Source organism: Echinops telfairi, unplaced genomic scaffold, assembly GCF_000313985.2.
Source record: "Echinops telfairi isolate 266 unplaced genomic scaffold, ASM31398v2 ScPeMD7_15;HRSCAF=58, whole genome shotgun sequence".
In the NCBI taxonomy this organism is placed as follows: domain Eukaryota; kingdom Metazoa; phylum Chordata; class Mammalia; order Afrosoricida; family Tenrecidae; genus Echinops; species Echinops telfairi.
The window spans coordinates 6,780,847-6,805,910 of record NW_022103912.1 but is presented as its reverse complement, the minus strand read 5'-3'; positions in this window follow the sequence as shown (position 1 = coordinate 6,805,910).

The following is a 25,064-nucleotide window of genomic DNA, read 5'->3' as shown; positions in this document are numbered from 1 at the left end:
AAAGCCAATTTTATTATCTCATTCTCCACCCCTCCCCCTATTTTTGAACAGTAAGTGAAGATCCAATTTCTTATACCATCTGAGAGTACCTGCTCTGAAAACAGACAAATTTGAATTGCACAGACAAGAACTTGAATGGCAAGCTCTCTTGTGATTGATTTTCAAATAATGGACCAGAGAGGCCACTTGAAGTCGCGTTAATAATGTTTGTACAAGGACAGAAGTGGGGCTAGCTCGCTATTGGTACATGGGTTTACTTTTCGCAAGAGGAATAAATGGGTTTCACTCTTGGTAAGTGGAAAATCAGATCCTCATGCTCTGTTAATCACTACTCACATACAGAAATGCTGTTGATATACGGTAATGACTGCAAAGCATGGCCATTCCTTTATTTCCTATGTTTTGAAACAAGTACTAATAAATATTGTTCATAAAGCAGTCTTTTACATCAAGGATTCACAAAATTTGAATAATGATTCTTCTTTCTTAGAAACAGATTCAAAGTTTCGGGACTGAGAAAATTTGAACAGAGATTACAAAGATAACTTAAGAGGAAATTCCTGAGGTTCTTAAAGAATTGCTCAAATAACCAATGTCTTTGGATAGGTTGGTATATAATTTCAGTTCTCTAGTAGTAATGCATCTATAGATAAATTTTCTAACTACTTTAAAGGGAAAATGAAAGAAAAAAACACCACATCAATTTACTTTGTTTCTGCTTAGAGCATTGTAGAGCAAAAGAATTCCATGGAATAAAATGGACATATTTTTTATCTTGCAAACTACAAAACACTATAAAATTTCACATTTTAGGCATTTTTAATTGTATTCACAACCTTGTACACTATCACCACTATTTGTTCCGAAAACCTTTTGATTGTCCCAATAGAAGCTATTCATTGGGCAAAAATTCCCCATTCCTCCCACCCCACCTTGCCACTCCTGGAACCATGTTAAACACTGGCCTACTTTCCGTTTCTATGCATTTATTTGTCTGTTCAAGATAATTCATATAAAAAGAATCATATAACATATTTAATTATTTTCTGTCTAGCTTATTGCCTTGATACAGTGCTTCAAAATTCTCTTATGTTGCCGCATGGATGACTTCTTTTTTATGGCTGGATAATATTCCATTGTGTGCATACATATGTTTCCGTTCATTTGTTCATGATCGCGTTGGCTTTTGTGCTTTATACTGCAAAGAAGATTGGCATATTAATATCTAGTTGCTTGTTTTCTGTGCTCTTGGAGTTAACATATGTCATATGTTAATTCTAAGTTTATTTTTTTGAGAGCTACCAAACCATTTTTCATTCTCACCAGCAAAGCCAAACTTTTTTTTATTTTCTATTTTTCAATAATAGCTATTCTAGTGCCTTTGAAGGATAAGCCGGGCATATTTTGAAGCTATGCCCAGCCTCTTGAACTGCCCAAAGGAATTGTGAGTAGTCTGCCATATTGTCAGGGACCAGCATGTGTGAATCAGACCTGAAGGTAAAATGGAAAAGACACACTCTCCTTTGCACCTTTGGAGGTTAATTAAATGGCTCTACAGTGAACCCTCATTTATCGCGGTTAATTGGTTCTAGACCCTACCGTGATAAATGAAATTCCGCGAAGTAGGATTCCTTATATCTAAAAGTTTTACCTTTTCCTGGATGGTGAGCATCTTCCTCTGGCGCTTATTTTTATTGTCAGAAGGCTTAGAAGAAGCAGCTCATTTAGGAGCCATCATAGGGCTTAGATAAAATTTCTTAAAAATCGCAAACAATTACAGTACACTGTACAAAAGCAAAAATGCATCTGATACGTAGCTCCGATACGTAGCGATGCAGACAGAAGCGTGTACAGTATGAGCCAATCAGTGGCAGTAATGACAGAGCATGCGCTGTTACACAAAAACCGCGATAGAGTGAAGCCGCGGAAGTCGAAGCGCGAAGTGGCGAGGGTTCACTGTAAATGGGACTTGCTCCATATTAATGCCATGGTTCACATAATATGTGGTTTAACATGCATTTGCTAACTCTTTACAGAGTCTCTTTGCTCACAGTCAGTACTTTCTGATACCTGGGTATCAGGAAGGCTCATCTGTCTCCTTATCTTCCCATCTCCAAGTCCAAATCTTGTACATTTTCTTTTTGTACATTTCAGAGAGCCGTTCTCGGTTTAAGAATTGATGCCTTGACGTCTGTATTAATGTGTCATGAACAGAGGCCTTGCCTTTCCATTGTCTTTCCTTAAGCAGCCATAAAATCATAAAGGATGACAGCATTTGAGACACTGCTACCAAAAATGGGCAATAAATCCCTTATGAGTTATGATGGTCCATTCAGGTGTTGCCATGAACCTAGGGGCCATTCGTCAGCAGCTGTGGACAACACATAAAAACACCAATGAATGGATTAAAAATCCTAGTTTTAAAATCAAGAACTAGATCATAGAGATGTGAATTGATTCGTCTGATATCACTCTGTTGGACACAAACCAGAGAATGCTGCATTTCTCAGAGTTAACACTTTGTTGACTTTACTCAAAATCCTAAAGATACTTTTTCTTTTGGGCTCTCCTATTTGTTGATAAGTAGTTTGTTTATATGGGGCTACCCCCACTCCAAAGTAAACATGGGTCAGAGGATGGTCAAGAAAATTCATGACCTCCATTTTTATATTCTTTATAACTACAGAAAAGTCCATGGAATGTTGATTTTGAAGGCGGGGAATTGCATGTGCATTTACCTTTCCTTAATTTGTTTTCTTTCCGATCTCATGGCTAAATTCCATCTCCTGCTTTATAATACATTCAAAGTACTGCTTCATTCCTTCCCAGTGCTACAGTCTGTGAGCTGTAACCGAGAATCCATAAAAACTAATATGGAACCACAGATGGTGCAAATATTTGAAAATAGGTAAATGCAATCTAGGATTAGCTGTTTGGATTCCGAAATGTCAGCTCTACATTGCTTATTGGTCACACAAGGCCGTTTTAGTTCAAGGAAACCCAAGGCGATGACATCCTGGCATGAAATTGCTGGTTTGGAGCTATGCAACCTAACAAGCCAGTTAACAGGTAGAAAAACCTAAATGAGCCACTTTGCGGCCATGAATAGGTGTTTCTGAGAGGTCACAAAGCACCGAGAGGTTTTCCAGCAGATACCATTTTACGCTGATCTCATAACGGGCACTGCTATCCAGTACCATCTGCTGACTGCTGTTTAAAGCCCGTTTTGAAAGGGGGGTGGGGCGATAGCCTTATGATGATGGTGTAGGTATGTATCCACGTGAGTAGGAGAAGCAATGTCAAACTGCCAACATGAAATTTGCAGATGTGGTTATTGGCAACATGCGCTCACTGCTCCTATTTCCGATGGGCAGAATTTAAAACGATGTAATCTAAAGTTTCTCTTTCTCCTTCCAACGATCTCCTTCTTCTTGAAGGAACCTTAATCTGCTAATCAAATGCACCAGCCATCCCCTGGCAGAAATTGAGATCCTCTGTTCCCACTAACATGGGTAGCCTCCGAGATCCTGTACAGGGTCCGTCGACTCTACGGCAGGGGTTTTTGTTTTGTTTAATCAACTAACCGTGGTGATTAATCCTCTACTGTACTTAAGATAACTGAATGTGGTGTGTGCTGACTTGCTGAAGATCATGTGGCTGCTGTTATCTTGTGTCTGCCAGCCCCCGACTCACGGTGACCCCATATGTTTCAGAGTAGAGCTGCTTCCAAACAGTTTTTGGCAGTGGAAGCAGATCAACAGGCTTTTCTTCAGCAGCGCTCTACAGTGGATTTGAACTGCCAACTTCTTGATGAGCAGCTATTAACAAACTGCTTGTTCCCCCAGCCTCCTCCTTTAAGTTCATAACCGTCTGGCATGATTTGATTCGGACTCATCCAGGGGAGACCTATCTAGGGTTTTCGAGGTGGTCCATCTATATTAGAGCCAACAGTCTCTTCCTTCTCCTCTGGAGCAGCAGGGGGGTTTGAAATGCCACCCTGGCTGTTATTTGTACAGTGTTCACCCAGCAGTGCCCCCAGGGCTCCTTTTTGACGAGGACTTCCCTAATTTCAGAACGAGGGCTTCTCCTCCCTCAGTGGATGTTGGTAGGTGGAACCTCAGTTAATGATCAGAATTAGGGAACCGATTACATGGAACTGTGTGTGACCTCCTCCCTGGGGGACAGACAACCGAAAAGTGGATGAAGGGAGACGTCGGACAGGGCAAGATATGACAAAATACCCATTTATAAACTATCAAGGGCTCATGCGGGAGTGGGGAGCGGGGAGGGAGGGGAAAAAATGAGGACCTAATGTCGGGGGTTTAAATGGAGAGAAAATGTTTTGAGAAACGATGTACAAATGCGCTTTACACAATTGATGTGTGTATGGATTGGGATAACAGTTGTATGAGCCCCTAATAAAATGTTAAAATAGAAAAGAAAAAAAATGATCAGAATTAGGTCAATCATTTTTGGTGGTGTGTAGTGAGGTCAGACGCAAAAACGCGGATGACAATGAATACGAGGAAGTTTCAGTATAACTAAAAACGTTTTGGCTTTGAGTGTAGTTTTGTGTTTTTTTAACATGCTTAGAACAACAGGATGTATCATGTAGGTGCTATCTGGAAGCAGCAAGGATCAGGCGGTTACTTGTAAAAGGATTTGAGGCCTAGATTTTTAGCAATTTCTTATTTCTCAGATAAAGTGAAAGGAAATTAAAAAAGAAACCATGCTCCTGGTCAGATAGAAAAGTTTGTAGGAGTTACTGATATTTGTTAAAATATGAATTAAAAATCTTCCACACCAGCAACGTGATTCTCATATAAATATATAGTGAACATATGTCAATTGAAATGACTCAGTCCTAAGAGAAAGGCCAAGATGGTCAAGATGTCAAAGGTCATTTGACAAAGAGAAATACACACACTTATGCAGGGAAGGGACAAAGAAAAACTCAGTTTGCAGAATCACAAACAAAACTACCTCATCGCTTGCAGAACAGAGGAGTATAACTTTTAGACTTATTCCTTAAGGCAAATGGAGTTCTTTTTGTGGGGTTATTTATCTTCTACAAGTTCACTGCTAACTTTACAGACTAGAAATAGTAAATGTAAGAAAGTTCATTCTTCTAAAATTGCACAGTCTTTGATTAGGCTGACGAGACAGTGCTTGGCCTGGCAAACAAAAGTTGGCATTCAATTTTATAAGCATTTTTCTCATGTTCTACATTTTAATCTCTCTTAACCTCCTTGCTCTCACAAAAATGCTGCAGTCTATACCCACACGAAATATGTCGCAGCCCACTTCTTAGGCAGGCTAACCAAAGCTTTCTCCAAGTTTTGTGCAGCTTCAAGTATCAGCTCGGACACAGCAGCAGGGATTTCTTGGACTGCAGCCAGTCCATTGCTTGTTGGGCTCATCCCAACAAGCTGGCTCAGGTATCTTTGATTGATGGAGAACAATTTGATGATCTCAAATCACTTTTTTAAAGATCATTTTATTGGGGATTCTTATAGCTCTTGTAACAATCCAAACACCAATTGTATCAAACACACTTGTACACATGTTGCCATCATCCTTTTCCAAACATTTTCTTTCTACTTGAGCCCTTGGTATCAACTCCTTTTTTATCCCTCCTTCCCCCACCCTCATGAACTCTTGATAAATTATATTATTACTATTATTTTCACATCTTACACTGTCCGCTGTCTCCCTTCACCCATGTTTCTCTTATTAGTCCCCCAGGAATGGGGGGGGGGGCGGTTATATGTGGATCATTCTGATTGGTTCCCCCTTTCTCCTGCTCTGTCCTCACCTTTCTTCTACCCTCTTGGTATCATTACTCCCATTACTGTTCCTGAGGGGCATATCTGTCCTGGATTCTGTGTGTCTACAGCTCTCATATGTACCCGGGTACATACTCTGGTCTAGCCGGATTTATAAGGTAGAACTGGGATCATGATAGTGCAGGGGTGGGGAGTCATTAAAGAACTAGAGGAAGGTTGTGTGTTTCTTTGGTGCTATACTGCACCCTGGTTGACTTGTCTCTTTCTTGTGACCATTCTGTGAGGGGCTGTCCAATTGTCTACAGATGAGCTTTGGGTCTCTACTCCAACCGCCCCCCCACCCCCCACCCCAGTTCACCTTGATATCGTTGTTTGTTTAGGATCTTCTGACACCTGATACATGATCCTGTTGATAACTTGTGGCTTCTTCCATGTGGGCTTTGTTTCTTCCTTGTTAGATAGTTGCTTATTGAACTTCAAGCCCCAGACACTATATCTTGTAATAGCAGGGCACCATCAGTTTTCTTCACCACATTTGCTTATGCACCATTCTGTCTTCAGCGATCTTGCTGGGAAGGTATCACAGAATTCCAGGATATTAGAACAAAGTGTTGTTGCATTGAGTGAGGACTTCAATGGATGACTAGGTCCCTCTGCTACTTTAATACTTAACCTATAACTATGTGTACATAGAACTATATCTCTCCCATAATATATTAGTATGTTTACATATATACATGCCTATATCTCAAATCACTTTTCTACAGGGAAGATGAAGTAATATAGTCATATGCATCAAGGTGAAAAGCTTTTCTTGGATGATATAGCAAAATGCGGTCCAGATCAAGTTACAAGATGGTTGTTGCCTTTGAGACAGCTGCTGACAGATATGCCCTTAGAAGCACCAACTAGATGATGGCAACATATGTACGAGTGTGCTGGACACAAATGATGTATGTATGGATTGTGAAAAGATTTGTATGAGACCCTAATAAAATGATTTTTAAAAAAAAGCACCAACTATTCACTGATATCCACCCATGTATTCTGCTTTTCAACACATCTTAAAATTTTCTTCCTATTTCCCCCTCCCTCCCTGCTCTCCCATCCCTCTTGAGCCCTTAGTGGTTGTAAATTATTATTATTTTGTCATATTTTACACTGTCCCATGTCTCCCTTCACCCTCTTTTCTGTTGTCCATCCCCCATGGAGGAGGGGAGCTGATACCAAGGGCTCAAGTAGAAAGCAAATGTTTTGGGAATGATGAGGGCAGCAAATGTACAAATGCTTGACAAACGATGGATGGATGGATTGTGATAAGAGTTGTATGAACCCCCGATAAAATGATTTTTAAAAAATAAGTCACAAGAAAAAATTTTTTTTTCTTCTTTTTTTCACTCAAGTTCTTAACAGCTCATATCCTGAAATATAGCTCTTCTCATCCACTGGCCGGTATCTGAAATTCTAACCTGACTTCTTTTGTTCCTTTAATTTAAAACTGAATAAGCAGTGTAAACAATAGAAGCCTAACTAGTTTTATTTATCTCTGTGTGATTGCATGGAGCACACAAAGCGGAGGCCTTGGGAACATGCGTTGATAGGGAAGGAGGACATAACATAGAAACTGGATGTTCAGGAAAAAGTCATGACTTCTAAATTAATCACTTATCTTCCTGGTTCTCAGATTTCTCACGGAGATTACAAAGAAAAATATGGTTGTGAATATTTATGTTCCGCATACAAAGGGCTTCCAGGAATAAAATTTTCTTAAACTGTTGGACGATTGAATCTTCCTTTCCTTAAATACCTTTTACTTTCTCACATAAAAATATTACACAAAAATATTTTAATGATGCACTAGACTAGTACTGTTCAATTTTGCTTATTCAGGGCATATTCAAAATTTTATGTGTCACCCCTTTATTCTTGCTAATAAGCAAGTATGGGACTTATGGTCACCTCCATTCACATATTCTGGAATAGCTGGAAATGTTCTTTATGTGAAATTTTAAGTATATCATTTACCAGCTATATGTAGCAATTGAACACTTACATGTGGCTAGTTCCACTGAGGACATGATTTTTAAATTTTATTTAATGTAATTAGTTTAAATGTATGTAATAATTGATGGCTAAATGCTGCTGGATGGAGCAGGCAGCTCTAGCCCGTGATTTTTCATATTTCATGTGCATATCACTTACTTGGAGATTTTGGTAAAAAGAAGATTTTAATTTAGTAAATCTTTGTGGTGAGTGTCCAAGATGCTACATTTATAACATTGCCCAGATGATGCCAAGTCTGTGAACCACAAAATAAAATGAAGTAAGACTTTATTTCTCAGCAGCAAGAAGTTCTAGTTCTTACTTAGAGCTTTATTCAGGGGGATTCTTATCATAGATGATTAATGGACCTGTATGAAATGGAAAAAAATGAAGTCCTCTATGGGCTTCAAAAAGTTAATAAAATTTCATTGCATATATATTTTTAATGTTATATATATATTACTAAAACTATCTATTTGGACTCTTGGTGTTGCTTTGCTCTATGAGTTAGAGATTGGACTACTAACTCCAAGGTTCTCAGTTCAAATTCACCAACTTCTTTGTTGGAGAAAGATGAGGCTATTTGCTTACATAAAGATTTATAGTCTCACTCTAACTGTAGTGGCCTGAGGTGACCTGCCAAAATGGTTCGCTACTCACTTGACCCAGAAAACCCTGCAAAATCCTGCAAATCAAAAGGGTTGAACCTCCAGGTCCACTTCAAGAACACCCGTGAAACGTCCCAGGCCATCAAAGGCATGCACATCCGGAAAGCCACCAAATACTTGAAAGACGTCGCTCTGCAGAAGCAGCGTGTGCCCTTCCGACGTCACAATGGTGGCGTGGGCAGGTGTGCCCCGGCCAAACAGTGGGGTTGGACCTAGGGTCTGTGGCCCCAAAAGGGGGGCTGAATTTTTGCTTCACATGCTTAAAAAGGCAGAAAGTCATGCTGAACTGAAGGGTTTAGATGTGGATTCGCTGGTCATTGAGCACATCCGGGTGAACCCAGCCCCCAAGATGCACCGCGCCGGACTCACAGAGCTCATGGTCGGATCAACCCATCCCTGAGCTCCCCCTGCCACACTGACATGATCCTGACTGAAAAGGAACACATCGTTCCCAAACCAGAAGAGGAGGTCGCACAGAAGAAAAAGATTTCCCAGAAAAACCTGAAGAAGCAAACACTCATGGCTCGGGAATAAATTAAGCTTAAAATAATAAAAAAGTTAAAGAAAAAGATGTATAGTCTCAGAAACACTGTATAGGGTCACTATGAGTTGGAATTGACTTGATGCCAATGGGTTTGGCTTGATATGTATATATATATATCTACACACACACTAATATACTATTGATCTTTCTACATAATGTATATTGGTATATATGTCTATCTAGATTTATTTAATCTAATCTATCTATCTATCTATCCATCCATCCATCCATCTATCATCTATCTATCTATCTATTTATCTATCTATCTATCTGGTCTTTTATCAGCTTGAATAAGAGGATAGTGCCTTGCCAATCACCCACATTTTGGTTTTGAATAATAACTGCCAGCCTGTACACATTCTGATAATATGCAGATACTATGATTGGTAAATGTAAAAGGAAAGAGGCTGTATTTTCAAACGATGAAAGAGCATTTTTTATGCTATGAGATATTCATGTTACAGACACCATGAGAAGACAGCACTTGAAATTTTTAACAGAGTTCGGCAAGGACCCTGTCGTTCCTTAAACAGTAAGGAAGATAGAAGTGTATGAATGTCCTTCCTAAGTATATGAATAGTGAGATGAAGCTTCTTACTGCTGTTACTTGCCATCAAGTTGATTGGAACTCTTGGAACATTAGCAATTTCAATAAGTGATAATGAATGCATGATGTGTTTTCTTATGTCCTTTGTGGTTAATATAATTTGGAGGCATCTCCTTACGGAATACACTCTATATAATTCACAACACTTATTTACCTGCAAAAAGCTGTATGTTGCAGTTAGCCTTGGCTAATCACCTTCCTTGTGAAGAGGAAAGATGACAATAATAAAGGAGAAGTGTAAGACTTAAGCCTTTGCAGAATTCTTTTTAATCTTAGTAGAAAAATCCTTTCAATAAATTATAAATCAATGGATTTCTACTAATTGCCAACTCTTATATTGTGGAAGCTGAGGATTATTTCAAACTCGGCACATATATGGGCCAAAATATTTCTTTCTTTTCCAGCAAGATATATTGAACATTATTAGCCAACACTGCAGGAAGCAAAATAACAATAATGAAATATTGAATTGCTCCATCAATGTTGGCCAGCTCTACCAAAATTTCAAACACTTTCACAAGAGAATATTTACCTAATGTACATTTAATCAATATTTTTTCATTTTTCTTAAGATTCTGTAAAGATTAAAGAGTTATTTAACCTTGAACATTTTTTGTGGTTGAAAAATGAAACCGAAGGACCATGGTAGTACATAGCTGGTGGTTGCTAATGTGTGAGCACTGAGAGAAAACACTTGGTTTATTATGTTTCTGGAAAGCCATTCTGTGCAATGGAAAGCAGTTCGTAGAGTTCAGAGTTCACCCTTGATCCCCGATGTCCTGACAGAGATAGTAGAAGGTTTGAGGTGCTAAGGAAGAAGACACTTAAAAGAAATGACCTAGGGCATTTCTGGCTTTTCCTGCCTGAGCCCTTCCAGTGACCCAGAGAGATAAGGTGTATGAAGCCGTTCCAGAGGCCTTCTTGAGTTTGTCTTTTAAAAAGGGCATGAGTGTGACTTTAGACATTAATCATAGATTCACGAAGAAAGGTTGGGGAATGAGGTCACTTTGTTTGGTCACTAGTAATCAGCTTGCTTACATTGTAATCAAAGGTCTCTTGGGTTAGCCCAATGTTTTCCAATGGCGCTGCAAATTTTAGGGCAGGAAATCAAGTTGCATCGAGACAGGGCAATTTTTCAGAATGCCACATTTCTCGTAGCGTCTACTGTGTCCAGCGGTGCGCCGAACCTCGGTTTCCCCAGATACTGTCAGAGGCGATTGGCAAGAGATAGGTTCTAAATACGACCCTGCAAAATCTATTTTTTGTATTTTCTCCTGGAAATGTTCATATGCACACAGATGCACAGGCTAATGCTCAAGAAAGCTCTTTTAAATGAGCAAAGATTAAAACCACATAAAACTCGTCTCCCCTATTCACCACTAGCTCTATGGAGCTTGGTGCTTGCATTAGAAGGATTGAGGATCATCCGGGTCTTCTAGATCATCATAGTCATTCTCTTTTTCCTTCTTCCTTCCACCCTCCTTCCCTTCCACGTTCCCTCCTTCCTTTTTTTATTTAAACTGAAAAAGCGAGAGTAGAACAAATGTGAATAAAAACCACTTCTCTTCTTGAAAATATATGTCCCTCTTCAAAGAAAAAAGTCTCACCCCTCTTTCAATTTATGATTAAGAAAAACTTAAAAGCCTTTTCCTGGCCTAGCAACTCCGTTATACAAAAATCTTGCAAGGTATATATTTTACTTTTATCTCAAATCTTTAAAAATATTTATACAGTGACCCCTCGTTGATCGCGGTTCATCGGTTCGAGACCCTACCGTGATCAATGAAATTCCGCGAAGTAGGATTCCTTATTTGTAAATCAAATATTTTCGTAGTTAGAGCATAGAGGACATGAAAAACACCCTTTAGTCACCATGACACTTGTATTACCCAATTTATTAAACGAAAAAGGGAAAATACAGTAAAACATTTTGGACGTTACAATTATTTATTATTTATGGCATCAAGCGTGTACAGTATGAGCCAATCAGTGGCAGTAATGACAGTGCATGTGCTGTTACGCAAAAGCCGCGATAGAGTGAAGCCGCGGAAGACGAAGCGCAAAGTAGCGAGGGTTCACTGTATAGCTATTTTGGTATGCAAATGAGTGTGTCTAATTGATTTGAAGAGACTGCAAATACGGTCAGGTGAATTATCGTGCTATCTAGAGATACTAAGGAAATTGTTTAGGAAGATTCTCTCTTCTTGATGATCACTTACTATACATATCACCCATTGCTCCATCACTTAGCGACGTGAAACCACTATTTGTGCATGATTCTCGTGGTTAGGAATTCAAGCTGAGATTGGTGGGCAGCAATTCTGTGCTCTGTGTGGTGTGGTTGGCTGAGACACTAAGCCAGCTTCATTCACCTGGACCAAGCTAGAAGGATCAGACTAGCTCATTCATACGTCTGATATTCCAGTACCCTTTTATGTGATCTCTTGATTTCCACATGGACGGGTTCAGCTTCATCACATCTCTCCACATTTCTTACGAGGCATTTGTCTTCTGAAGGAAGCTGTAGAATTCTTAAAGTCCAACTGGAGGAGTGGATGACTGTCACTTTTACCATTGCGCAAAGCAGGTCACAAATGCAGCCCCAATTCCAGCGGGGAGGTAAAATCCTCCTTTCTCCAGATACCAGCAATAAAGCATTTGCTTTTCTTATTGACATTAGACTCTAATGTAAAGGTTTTTTTTAATGCCTGAGGATAGAAATGGACTATATGACTAGAAAGCATGCCTGGGTGATGTTTACATGTCACATGTTATAATGAAGCTCTTGGCTACCAATGGAAACTTTGGCGGTCCAAGTCCACCAAGGGATGCCTCAGCCAAAGGCTTGGCAGACTACCTTTAAAGAACCACAACTATTGAAAACCCTGTGGCGTGCAGCTGTACTCCACAACCCAGTGGATAACCAAGGGGCAGAATCAACTCAACAACTTTAAATGTATTTCAACACTATTTATTAATATTTTTCTTGAGACACAGTATCAGGGGAAGTTGTAATTGCAATGCTGCTTAGTGTAAGTCTTTATATTTGAATTAGAAAGTCGAAATGCCATAACTAACCCTAACCAACCCGCTGCTATTGAGCCAAGTTTGATTCATAAAACCCCTACTTGACAGAGTGGAACTATTCCTTAACGGTTTCTGAGACTGTAGAATTTTTTTTTCTTTTCTGAGACTGTAAATCTTTATGGGAGCAGGTGTTTTTTCCTCCTACAAATTAGTTATTAAAAATTCAAAACTCACTAAAATGTAGTTGATTCTGACTCATAGCGACCCCGTTGGGTAAGATCGGACTGTCACTGTCAGTTTCCCAGTCTCTACTTCAAGGTCATTAAAGCCTTGGTGGCTAATGGTTACGTGTTGGACTGTGAACTGCAAGGTCCACGGTTTGAAACCACCAGCTGCTCCTCGGGAGAAAGTCAGGGCTTTCTATTCCCATTAAGAGTAAGTCTCAGAAACTTACAAGGGTCAGTTCTACCCTGCCCTCTGGGGCCACGGTGAGTGGGCCTTGAGAACAGTGACTCACCAGGGTGGCTGGTGGCTTTGAATCGCTGACCTTGTGGTTAGCAGTTCAAGGTGAAACTACACTGCAGGCAGGGCTCATCAAGAAATATTTTTATTTGACAATAAATTCAGTGTTCTACTTGATTATAAAAGACAGTGTGTACTACATAAACTTGTAACTTCAGGGAATTCTGACTTCCTAAAATAAAATAAAACAAAATGTAAAGCTAGACTTCTGAGAAGGCATACACTATAAGGCAAGGAACAGCTTACTTATTAAGACTTATTATTAAGACTATCAAGGTATTTTAATTCTGAGAAGTAATTGTTTCAGTGAATTCCACAACTCTGAAATGTTTCATTTTGCCCCGTTTCATGCTGGAAGAAGTAATGAGGCTAGGCTGGTGACATTCCAAAGACATATGTTGACATTTCCGATGGGAGAAAAGCCTGTGGGTCAAACAAGAAAGGTGCGATCGTTCTCTCTAGAGCAGTGGTTCTCCAACTTCCTAATGCCGCGACCCTTTAATACAGCTCCTCATGTGGTGGTGACCCCCCAACCATGACATTATTTTTGTTGCTACTTCATCACTGTAATTTTGCTACTGTCATGAATCAGGCGATCACTGTGAAAGGGTCGTTTGACCCCCAAAGGAGTCGCAACTCACAGGTTGAGAACCACTATTCTCTTCTTACATGGCTCTGACTCCTCCCAGATGTCAGCAGTTCATGCAAAGGACAGGGTTGTCCGTAACATAACTGCAACAAGGAGTTTCAGTGAAAAGGGAAATATTCCTGTCCATGCAGTAAATTTCTATTATGAAAAATGTCTCCCTTGGAGTCAGTTATTGGTGAACTAGTGAAGTCTAGAAAGAGGTGCCTTTGTTCAAGAAAGCAGACTTCTACATAACCCAAGTGATTAGCAGAATCTCCTCACTCCTCCCTGTTGCCCGTTTTGCCCAAAATACTACACATTCTCTTTCCATTTCTTTTGAATACATGTGAGATGGATATATTAAATCAAGATGTCCCAGGAATAGGCAATAGGCTAAATTTAGTCTTCTTTAGATCATGAAATATTTGTGCACACACGCATGCATGCACACATATACACAAGGGAGAAAATTCCTTTTTTCTTATAGTATGGTAATCTTAATCCTATAGAATTGTGTGACTGCATTTTAAAACCAATTGTCTCTCTTAAACCAAAGCAGAAAGTAAAACTGAGCAAACGCATCCATTGCTGAGATGGTCAACTTCAAAATGACAAATAAGAAGTCTGGTTTCTTAAAGATGAGTTTTCACTTTAAAACTTTATGACAGAAAAATAGCAAGCCCCTAAATTGGTTGTACTTTGTGGTACTTGAGAATGAAGGGTTGTAAGGGTTTCTATCTTGGTGGTTTGGCTAAAACCTTCCAGCTCTACTCTCACTTTTCCTGCTTCCGTTTGACTTTGAAATTACGTGCTCACTGGTCTCTTTCAATATAACTAGACATTTTTCAATGGCAAGGACTGACCTTTCAGCTTTTTGAATGATCAATGAGGAGGTTGAAAAATATGAGAGGACTACAAAAAGTTTGTGGAAAAGGAATGAAAAGATACTGGAATTTTTCCATGACCTTTTGGAAGTCTTCTCATATATGTATTTGTGTTTTCCGTAGAAATATATTAAACTGAAACGTGTTGGCATTTAGGGGAAGTGCCCATGGCCGTCTTTATAAAGCTGATTAATATATATTATAATTCCCAATCAGTGGGTCACTGTCATGGAAAGGGTCCCTGTTAGGGTATGGACCAATTAGACCTGATTGATAGCAGTTTGACAAATAGAAAATTTGGTCAGTTTTCGGTCTATAACCTTTTTTTTTAAATGTCAAACATTTTATTAAACACCCACTCCCCCTCAAAGCGGAGTTCTTTTTAGTAATTTATTTTTTCATGTTATTATTTTTTGGATGATTATTACCAAACCACTTATATTCCCTTTAACACCTGAAAGTTCTCTTATCTATACCAATCATCTCCATTTTATTTCTAGGTTGTCAATTACAATTATGTAGTCCAGATCCTCGATCTCATTATAAATGTATTATATGTACTCAGGTAGCTATTTAGTGTCAACACTTTGGATTGTTGGACTGGGACCGTGCTTTCTTTCTAGAGAACTCCCTTTAATACTTGTAGAGCTATTCTGGTGGCTACAAATTCCCTTAATTTCTGTTTATCTGGGAAAACCCTAATTTCACCCTCACTTTTGAATGATAATTTTGCTGGGTAAGTTATTTCAGGGTGGTAGTTATTTTCTTTCAAGATTTTGTAAATGTCACACCACTGCCTTCTTGCCTGCATAGGTCTATAACTTTTAAAGAGAAAATATTGAATAAGCTGTGACAGAAGGACAAAACCTCCAAAAATCAGATCCCAGGAGAAAGACAAGCATTCCAAACCAAGATAACAGCATCTTGATACAATTGCTGCTGTGAGGTGCCTTCCAATCAGACCTGGCTGCTCAGGACCCTCTGTACCACAGAAGGAAACCTGGCATGGCCTTGGCCCATCCTCACAAAGGTTCCTATGCCTGAGTCTATTGTTACAGCCACGGTGTCAGTTGATCTTGCTGAGGGTCTTCCTCTGTTTCACTGTCCCTCCACTTTCCCAAGCATGATGTCCTCCTCTAAGGACTGGTCTCTCCTGACAACATGGCCCAAGAGTGTAAGATGATGCCTTGCAGTCTCTGCCTCTCAGCAGCACTCTTGTCCTGCCAAGACAGGCTCATTTGTTCTTATGGCAGTCCATGGTACTTTCCGTTTTCTTCTCCAGGACCAACATCACATGCATCCATTCTCATTTAGCGTCCACCTTTTATATGCACACGAGGCAATGGAAAATATCCTGGCATGGATCAGGCATACCTCAGTCCTCTAAATAACCTCCTTGCCTTTCAACAATGTAAAGAGGTCTTGTGCAGCACACTTACCCAATGCAACGTGTTTATCTCTTGACTGCTGCTTGTGGATCCAAGCAACACGAAGCCCTTGTCAACTCCCGTCTTTTGTTGGTCTAACATGTTGTTACCTATTGGCCCATTGGGTGTCTCTTTGTATTTCTTTCTTCTTTTTGTCCATTGAGTTTTAGTTCATACTGAAGGCTGCAGTCCTTCATCTTCATCAACAAAGGTTTCAAGACCTCATTTTTTGCACGCAAGGTTGTGTCCTCTGCATACTGGAGGTTGTTCATAAGACTTCCTCCAATCCTGACGTTGCTCTCCTCTTCATAGAAGCCAGCTTCTCTGAGCATTTGCTCAGCATGTAGATTGAATAACTCTGGTAGGAGGATACCATCCTGATGCACACCTTTCCTGATTTTGGACCAAACACTGTTGGTCCATTTTGTTTCAGCAACTGCTTCTTGATCCATATATAGGTTCCGCATAAGCATAACTAAGTGTTCTGGAATACCCATTCTTCTTAAGGCTAGCCATAGTTTGTTATAGCTCATACAATAGAATGTGCTTGCATAGTCAATAAAACACAAGTAACCATTGTTGTGCCAGTCTCTACTTTGAGCCCAGATCCCACTGGCATCACCATTAATATCCTTTGTTCAACGTCCTTTTCTGAATGAGGCTTGAACCTTTGTTAGTTCCCTGTCAGTGTGTTGGCTACAATCACTGTTGGATGATATTCAGCAAAATTTTACTTGCATGTAATATCAATGGCATTGTTCTATCATTTTTTGAATTCTGTTTGGTCACCTTTCTGTGTAATGGGAACAAATATGCATTTTTTTATAGTCAGTTGACCAATTAGCTATCTTCCAATTTTTCTGGCAAAAATGAGAGTAATTTCTGTGCTTGATCAGCTAGCTGAACTATTTCAATTGCTATTCCATCAATTCCTAGAGTCTTGTTCTTGGCTAATGGTTTAAGTGCAGCTTGAATTTCTTCCTTCAGTACCATTGGTTCTTGTTTATATACTACCTCTTGAAGTGGTGGAATATCAACCAGCTCTTTTTGATAAAGTGATTCTGGGTATTCTTCTTTTGATGTTTCTGGTGTCATTCTATATTTTCCCCATAGAATCTTTCAATATTGCAACTCCAAGCTTGGATTGCTTACTTTGGCTCTTTCAGTTGAAGATATGCCAAGAGTGTTTTTCCTTTTTGATTTTTGTATTTCATTCTAATAATTTACTTTGTTATCTGGAGCTGCCCTTTAGAAATTTCTGTTCAGCTCTTTGAATTGATCATTTCCTCCATTTGCCTTAACTATTCCATGATGAAGAGCAAGTTTCAGAGTTTCTTCTGACATCCACTTTGATCTGTTCTGTCTTTTGCGTCTTTTTAATGACCTTTTACTTTCTTTTTGTATGATGTTCTTATATGATGTTTTGTATGATGTGGTCCCACAGCTTATCAGGGCTGCTGTCATTATAGATCCAAAGAGTCAGATTTGGTCATGAAATTCAGGCGAGATATACACAATGTAGTATTTGGCTCTAAAGTCTTGTTTGAATTTTCTTCAGCTTCAACTTGAACTTACACGTGACCAGTTGACGGTCTGTTCTACATTTGGCCCTGGCCTGGTCTTAGCTTTGATATCGAGCCTCTCCACCGTCTCTTCCACAGATGTAGCCAATTTGTTTTTTGTGTATTCCATCTGGAGAAGTTCAGGGGTACAGGCACCTTGTTTGTTTTTACAAAAAAGTCATTTAATAGGAAGACGGCCTTGATTGTGCAAAATTCTAACAACCTACACGCTCTATCTTCGTTTCTATCACCAAGTCCATATTTTTGAACTTCTGTTCCTTACCCTTTGTTTCCTGATTTTTACATTCCACTCTCCAGTGGTTATCAATGCATCTTGATTGCATGTTTAAATTAAGACTGAAGACCTTGATAGAATTTTTCAATTTCTTGATCACTAGTGTTAGTGGTTGGTGCATCACTTGGATAATAGTTGTACTGACTGGATTTCTTGGTGTGCAGGTGTTAATTTATCACAGAGAGTATTGCATTTCAAGACAGATCTTGAATATCCTTTTGAAGATGGATGCAACACCATGCCTCGTCACCAGGCCATTCCTGGCACAATGAAACAGATGGAAATGGCCATCGCCAGTTCATTGAGCCCCACCATTCCCTGGAATAACTATCTTTATTCGTTCCAGTTCATTTTTGACAGCTTACAATTTTCCTAGATTCGCATTTCGTACACTTCAAGTTCCAATTACTATTGAAATTTGGAGACACAAACAAGGGAGGAACTGAATCCAGGAGTTAGTAGGCATGCAGAAAACTTGGTTTCGTGTGAGGTTTTAAAGGCATGCAATATTACACTGGAGCTGGTGACTTACTTTAAAATCTATGAAGGCTAAAATCATTGTTACTAAAAGGCAATCTTAAGAACCTTAAGTTGTTTTTTTTTATTCAAGTCTACTAAGGTACATTTCAAATACTTCAACATGGAAAACAATTTAGTGAAAGAATTTTGAAAGTGTTGTGGAAGAGAGTCCGTACTATAAAAGGAATATATGCAACGCTAATTAATCTAATCAATCCGTAAGTTTATTATGTGAACAATTTAACACTGGATATTTCATATACTGCTCTTGGTTTAGAAATCAAGACTAGGAATACATTCAAAAATTTAAAAATACTTACTTGTACATTTATATTATTTTGAGAATTATATTAACATTGGATCAATGTAGATTAAACTGTGTTTCTGAATTTATGGTTACTTTAGAACTATTGTTATAAACAAATAGAAGATTAATATGTAGCTATTAATGCAGTGTAGTAAGAATACAAGGAAGTTACTGTTAACAAAAAATATTATGTGTATGATCCGGTCTGTATATTTAGGGTTAATTCCTATAAGTAATTATAAGTACAGGTTGCAATACAAATATATGTCAGTGAAAATTTTCAGGGATTGTCATTATTTCTTTGTTGAGACATGTACTTTAAAAAATAATGCTGATTACAATATAAAAGAGTAAGTATGAACCACATCTAATTCACGATAGATGTACCAAGCAGTATTGTTAGCTATGAGTTTTACATTTCATGATTACTTGAATTTAAACAGCATGCCTATTATATTAATTTATTTCTAGCCCTTTCTAAATTGAATAAGGTACTTCTTTCATTTATTTCCCTATCCTTTCACTCATTACTCATTCTTTTTTCTTTTTAAAGTATTTTTTCATCTTGGACTTAGTTTTCTTTGCTTGCCTCTATAATATGTTCATATCAGTCTTTACCTAGAAAATTCTCTATGAATGTAGAATAAGTGCATATTCTGTATGCTTGCGGCAAGAAAAAATTGCTAAATGAACATTATGCACCAGAAACTTATTAATTTTCTAGATTTAAATTGCTAGAGAATATCGCTCTTAGAATCTGAAGTGGAATGCAGGCTGAAACAGATCAGAACAATGGTTTCGTGAGTATAAAAAGTGACTAAATTCTGTGATTACCTTATTAGAGCTTTCCTTTACTTTGATGGGAATATTAGAGATGGTCTTTTTACTTGAGTCTTTATAGAAAGAAAATAGGATTTTAAATGATGTGATAGTGGAGTCGGGAACATGGATGGTCTTTTGGAAAGGCAGGCAGTGGCATACAGAAATTGTTAGAGATCCCAACCGACACTGTTTATGCTAGATTTTGTTTGTCATGGAAAATTCAAGAAAGCAGTATCTGTAGAGGTTGGTGGGGCATTATTGGAGATCTTTGTTCTTACATGATATGTTATTGACTAGAGAAACAAATCCAGGGACATTAATATATGTTTAAAAGAGGGCTTTATATCAAAGAGCAATTGTATCATTAAAAAACATCTAGCCCAGTCCAGATCAAGTCCATAATTCTGATATTAGTCCATGCATTCAATACTAGTCCATAAATTCCCCTTCAGACTCACACAGCACACGCAATGATGCTATATGCAGGAAGATCACAGGCTGGTGGGTGGAAATTCTTGTGGATCCAGTGGCAGTAAAAGTATCTCCACATGGCTTCTTCAGCTCTAGGGCTCTGGTGGCCATTAGTGTGGCTCCAGGTGGCTTGTCAACAGGAATGTCAATTAGAGAGAGTGTGTGGCCAGCTTCCAGTGAGCTATTTATCTCCCTAAAGCCTCCAAATGAGGTCATCAAGCTGCGACCTGATTGATAGGCTAAATGCCACACGTTCACTCTTATTCCGTGAAGTTGACAGGTGATTATGTAACTACCACACATGACATTTGTAAGAAATTAGATTTAATGTAGAAGTTGGTGAATGGGTTGGATGGCTTTAAGCAAATAACTGATGTCTTTGTTGTGTTGATGCTTTATTTTGGCAAAAGTGGTGGACTTAAAACGGTAGTAGTTTAAGAACTTTAAAATTACATGGAAAAATGGAATGAAAAGATTATGTAATATTTCCATGAATATTTTGAAGCACTCTCCTACAGTGGATAGAGATGCTAGCCAGAGGCTGTCAACATAATTCAAACACGATAACAAGGGGACCTGTACTAAACAGTTGTTATAAAGAAAGAGAGTAAGCCACGTTCTCAATTCAGGACTTGATGATCAAGAATGAGGGCACATAGTTACAGTTGAGTATGAAACCACTTTGGAAATTTAATGAGTTTAGAATATATATATATATATATATATATATGTGTGTGTGTGTCTACCCATATATGAATATATATGCACAAATATACACACATGTGTAGATCTACACATACACATCCATATATAGTCTAGATTCATTAAACATACGTTTAAGTCAAGAAAATGGATCACACTGTTGTAGAAGCGGACACGTCCAAGCAGATTCTAAGTTGTGGATCAGATGTTAGGCTGGAGGCTTCTTCTGACTTTGAGTAGCTTTGATGGATGAGGAATCTGAGATTGACAGAAAGACTGCAGGCTGGTGACTGCTGAGGTTCATGAATCCAAGGCCATCAGGTCTTGTGGCTGCTGAGGCAAATGAAACCAAAGTTGGCATATCAGATGCCAGCCCACTGATAACTCTCAGGATTGGCTGGCAGTAGGATAGGCCTCTATGATTGGCAAGCAATATGGGAAACCATTAGATCACGTCCAAAGAAGCACAGGTTGATGAACCAGATACAGAATCCAGACTCAGCAAAAAGCAAAGCCAACTTTTCCACAGCATCCACTTATATAGGAAGCTGCCCACACCACAAGGAAATGTCCTTCCAATTGCATCAACCTCAAAACGCTGTTGCATTCCACCCTAATCTTCTTAGAACTGATTAACTGCTCATTGCAGATCCCATTATGGAGTTGGTTACATTGTGTTGTCACATCACGGGGAATTACTAGGTCTTAGTTATCAACCGCCTGAAAATCCTGGCCCTGCCAACTTGGCATCACATCTATGATACCGGGTAGCTTCAATTTCTTTCTTTTGTTAGGTTTTTTAGTGGTTTGTTGATTTTATTTACTCTCTTAAAGAATCAACTTCTAATTTTGTTTTCTATCTTTATTATTTTCTTCCGGTAAATATTGGCTTGTCTTGCTGCTGTTTTCTGATTGTTGGTGATCTTGTGCTAAGGTATTTATTACAGTTCTTTCTGTCGATGTGTGCATTAATTAAGTTTCACCCCGAACACCACTTTTTCTGTGTCCCAATGGTTTTAATATGCTTTGATTTCATTCTCCTTTGACTCAACATTTTTTTCTAATTTTATTTTATTTATTCTCTTCCCCAGCAGTTTTAAAATAGGACATGAATAAGCTTCCATAAATGAAATGTTTTTCCTTGATCTTCCTATTGTTGATTTCGAACTTTATAGCATCATGATCTGAGAAGATGCCTTTCAGTATTTCAGTGTTTAAAAATTCTTGAGACTTGCTTTGTACCATAACATATTAGCTATCCCTGAGGAAGTTCCATGTGCATTGGAATATAATACATGATGTGGTGTGGTTGGGTGAAGTGTCGTGAAAATGTCAAGTTGGTCAAAGATGTTATTTTTGTGTGCAGTTTTAGTTACTACCTTGTGATATATCATTTACAGTACAAGTGGATTGATTTAACATATTTAACGTTTTTCACAGTTTAGTAGGCTAAAAGTCCAAATTCCAAGTTCTAGCACCAGAAAACATTTCTCTCCTACTTGGTCCTGGGAGAGGTCCTTGTCTCCTTATAGCATCTATTGGATCATCATTCTTTGGAGAGCAACAGTTAGCACCAATCTTCTCCTAGGTCTACTAATTGCTCATTGAGGGAACCAAAGGACACACTCAATGTCAAGTTCTTTCTCTATGTTTGTAGGTAACGTCTGTTGAAGGTTGTACCGCAGGAGAACTCCCTTCCATTGAATCAAGACTGTGACAGTTACGTCTTACCTCTGAGCCTCCTATTGATTTATCCCATCCGATCACATGGTGGAGGAATCATCCTATAACTGCCACATTACATTATTACATCTCTGCTAACTTATCGCGAATCATGGCCTAGTCAAGTTGACATGTTTTAAGTCACAATTCAACCCATAAGATATCTGTTTATTGACATTCTTTGTAGCTGTTATGTCCTCCATCAACTGTGGTGTATTAAAGTTCCCTACTATTATTGTGGAATTGCTTAGTTTTTCTTCAATTCTGTTAAAGTTTCCCCTATATATCGGGTCCTTTCATTGGGTGCATAGATATTTATTGTGGTTATGTCCTTTTGCTAGATTGACCAAGCATTATCCTAAGGCCTCAACTACTTCTTATGCTAGTTTTTGCTTTAAATTCTATAATATCAGAAATCAATGCCATCAATCCTACTCCTTTGACTGCTATATTTTTATCTAAATTTCTTCACCCTTTTTGTCTTTGTGTCTAAGTTGTGTCTATTGTAGAGCCCTGTTTTCTTGATGAGTATTGTTTTCTTACTCATTCTGCTACTCTGTGTCCCTTGACTGGTGTAGTTTATCTGTTTATATTCACTGTAAGTATCTATCGGTATTAATGGATTTCTGAAATTGCTCTTTGTTGTTGTTGTTTTTGTGGTACTGTTGGCTTCTTTTTTTCACATACTTCTCTGAGTTTATTTTGCTGTGAGTTTTATCATCATTCAGTGTTGCCCTTTTAGTGTTTACTAAATTTATTTTAGTGTTTCCCATTTATTATCCTTCAGTGTTGTCCTTTTAGTGTTTACAAAATATTTATGATCTTCCCCCTTTTCCACTTTAAAGTAATACAGAAATAAACAAAGGAAGAAAAAAATAACAAGACAAAAATGAAAGAGGGGAAAATGAAAAGAGGAACACTGAAAGAGGTTATTAAAGAAGAAACGAATAAAAACAATAAAGCAGAAACAATGGGAAAAAGAAGTGAGAAACAGGAAAAAAGAAAATATAACCCCAGGAACACAAAAACAGGGAAGGGGAAAAAAAGCAAAAGGAAAAAAGAAAGGAGCCAGTTGGAGCAAGGCACCTGGGCTGTGGTCCTATTGGCTGGAGAGGTGATGGAGTGCTGAGCACCTGCTATGGTTTGCTGTGCTCTCTCTACCTGCTCTGCTGGCCTAGTGGTTGCACTTTAGGCGCTAACTGCAAGGTCAGCAGTTTCATGGGAGTAAGACGAGCTTTTATACTCCCGCTAAGAGAGACCCACAGAAACAGTTCCATGTTGCTCCACGAGGTCTCTATGAATCACAATTGCCTCTGTGGCAGGGAGTTTGTTTTTTGCCGAGCAGTCCACTGATGGCCTCGGCAGCCAGCTTCGAATGGATTTCCTCCCAGCCTAGAATATACGTGGGCTCATGATGGTTTTCTCAGAAAAATGTTCCCGTGCGTGTTGCAGTGTTTCTGGTCCCCAGAGAAGTTTCTGTTGACCCAGTGGCTGTGGGCAGTGTGCCTGTTTGATCTTGCATATTCTATTGACCCAGCGAGATAGGCAATGTGTGCTTTTCAATGTACTGAACCAAAGGGCACGCTTCTGACCTCAGATCTGGGGCTTTGTGGGTATGTGGATGTGCATGTGTGTGGTGGGGAGGGGGAAAGACTCATGGATGAGGTCAAGTGTAAGCCGCATTTCTCATCACTTGGTGGTTGAGCTGGGAAGTTCAAACGAGGAGAATATCAAATCTTTCTGGTCACCAGCAACTGGTGTGGGCATTTGTTTGGTCTTGGGCAAATGAGAGCAATTACCAGGTCACTGCCCTGATCAGAACATCCTTTTAAAAATTAAAAATGCCCTTGCTATGTCAGGCTGACTGACAGTTCGCAGTACCACTTATATCTTGTTAATAACCTCTTATGTTCAGCTTCTTCTAACTGCTATTAGTTCCATTCCTCTTTCCTTCTTCTGAAGCTCAGGGTTCCTGGATTATTATCTATATTTACTTCACTGGGCCTCTTGTTTTTATGGTAGAGGGGTTTTGTAGTCTGTCTGCCTCATCCGCCATCATGTCAGACATCTCCTGATGTGAGACTATTTTGAAGGAAAGATGGAAGAAAATAAAAATCTGGGAGCCACCAGCATTTATTTACATGCCTGTGAGAGTTTGAAAGTAGGTTGAATGTCTTAGGTGCATCTGTTTGGAAAATATATATTTGGCAATGATAGCATCTCAGAGGACCAGCAACCTACGGGGGGAAATGGAACAAGAAAAGCCCGCAGGACACGTCATCGAATACATAGAACAGTTGGAGAAAAACACAGAAGGGTGTCTTGGAACCCAAGGAAGTATGTGCTTTCCAATTAAACAGAGCGTTCTTAGTGTTCATGCAGCAGAAAAGGTCTGGATATACCATCAATTAAGTTTGTGACTTTGAGGAAGTCAGAGGGAAAACTATGGGTTGAAGCACGAGAAAGAGGAAACAGGAAGTAAACTTGAGAAAGTTGTTCCGTTGAGGAAAGAAAGGTTGTGGGGGGGG